Genomic DNA, 2,303 nt, shown 5'->3' with positions numbered 1-2,303 from the left:
AGAGAGTGGGGGATTTTCTTCAGATAGGAAATTTTGCTCTGTTTTATCTTCTTTGTGCCTCTTTTAGGCCTTATCTGTCAGTCTTACAGCCTGCAAGGTTGGAGCCAATTAGATCATGGCTTGTTTGCTATCTGTGTCAAACTAAGTTATACAAAACCACAAAATAAGGTTTGTTTCTTATCCTGATACCGTCTCATTAACTACAACATTGCACAATTGTATCAGAAATATCTGACCCTTAGCTATAATATTTCACGAGGATGATGTCATCTAAGCTGTCGCATTAGGTATAGGAGGTACTATGCAAATAAACTTGATAACAAAATGCCTCCCTTGCTTTTGAAGGTTGACTTCAGGGTCTTAGTTTTTTGTGTACAGATGAAAGACCCCAGCCTAAGCGGCTGTGCCTCTTCATGACAATCTTAGGGTTTTAACCCTTTGAACTTGTTTTTAGGAAATTTTTGTTTGTTTTGGTTTGAGGTTTGTTTGTTTGTTTGTTTTTTAAAAAAAAGGATTTAACATTGAAAAAGTGTCTATATGCTTTTGCTTCCTGGGAGTCATTTAGAGTGGTCAGTGCAAGGCCACTTCCAACCTTCACCTTTAGGTAGTACAAAGAACTTTTTTGAAAGGTCATACTTTGGACTCTGTGATATTTTACCTAATTATACTGTAGGCCAGACACACTTTTTTTCCTACTTCTGCTCCCCCCTCCTTCTTCCATTTTACATTCCCAAAAGTACTTCATACTCCTCATGTAAGCTGCAGATATCTTAAAGGGAAGCTTTGCTCAGGTGCAGTGCCCACAGGTTAATTTTGGGGGGTTATTTTGTGTCCTCTGTACCATGCTGAAATCAAATTATTGTCATGTTTGGTTGTAGGATTTATGTATTAGCATGGAAAGGTAAGTATTTTCACAGTTACTATCTCTAACTCTGTCGTGATGATGTTTAAATATCTGATTTTAGCAAACCATGCTGTTACTCCACCTGCTTCAATATATTCATACTGGATAATGTGAAATCTGATGGTGCCTTTTCATCTAACTTGGGTTTTTGTTTGTGTCTTGGTCATCAGAAAGGCAGAAGTTTCACTTTCCCCCCAGTATCATCAGGTCCTCACCGTTCTTTGTTTTGTTTTTTTTTCCCCCTGGATCATCTACCATTCTAATGTTTGTGCCTAAGATCTATTTCTTAACGTATTGAATCTGAAAGTATTTCTTGTGGGGGTTTCATAATTTTTTTCTGTCAACCTCTGTTTTGTCTCCAGCCTGCTCTCCAGTCTAGAGCTGCAATCCAGACATTATCTATCCCTATTCCCTTATTGTTGAAAAAAAAAGGAAGAAAAAAAGAAAATATTTTACAGTTGAAAGTCTCTTGAACTTGTATTAGCATTAGTTTTGGAAGTCTTCAGTTTCCACACTGTTTCGAAATGGAAGGGTGGTGCAGCTGGGAAAAAAAAAAACACAAACCCAAACAAACAAATCTAGAGAAGAGTATTTGCCTAAAGTGTACGATTAAAAAAAAACACATTCAAGTTAGAAAGGTTAAAAAAACCCCCAAAACAAAACAACCACACAACTTTTTTTCTACTAATCTTATTTCTGTTTCTCCCAATCGCTTTGCGAATTTGTAATTCACTGCTTCCAAAGGTTCTTCAAACTTGTTCTACTGGTTTTCAGAAGCAGACAGACTTGTTTTTCTAAGCTCTTCAGCACACCAACTGAATTTATTTAATTTATCATTTTGGTCCTACAAAGAATCCCGGGACGCTCCTTGAAAGGTTCTAAATCACTCTGTTGTATCCTATGGATATATTCACTGTGTACTCCACAATACTTTAATTACCTGGTATACGAAGCTGTACGAAAATGAAGGCACTATTTAGCAATCGGGAAGACCTCGATCGAACAACTAATCGAAAAGCACGTTATCGTAAATAATGCAGCCAGCTAAGAGGGGAGCAAATTTTAATGAAAATCCTTCCCTTGCTGTGTCATAAGACAAAATAAAGGGGGAGAGTTGTCACTCCGTTGTCCTGGGTGGAGGGGGCTTCACAAGGGCCTCTTTAAAGGCGTCCTGGAGCAAGTTCCACCCTGCTTTCTTCCACGTTAATGTTGTCCTGGAGCAAGTTCCACCCTGCTTTCTTCCACGTTAATGTTGTCCTGGAGCAACTTCCACCCTGCTCTCTTCCGTTTTAAGGTCCATGTTTCCAAGGGATTGTAGGGACCCAAAACTGTAAAGCGCTCGGGTCACTTGAACGTGCTGGAAGAGAAAGGTGTAGGATGCTCCCGCGGAGAGCCCTCG

The sequence above is a fragment of the Empidonax traillii genome, unplaced genomic scaffold, assembly GCF_003031625.1.
Source record: "Empidonax traillii isolate 1590-97213 ecotype Southwest subspecies unplaced genomic scaffold, ASM303162v1 scaffold310:size1162954, whole genome shotgun sequence".
NCBI lineage: Eukaryota > Metazoa > Chordata > Aves > Passeriformes > Tyrannidae > Empidonax > Empidonax traillii.
The sequence above is the reverse complement of the archived record's forward strand: the minus strand, read 5'-3'. Positions refer to the sequence as shown.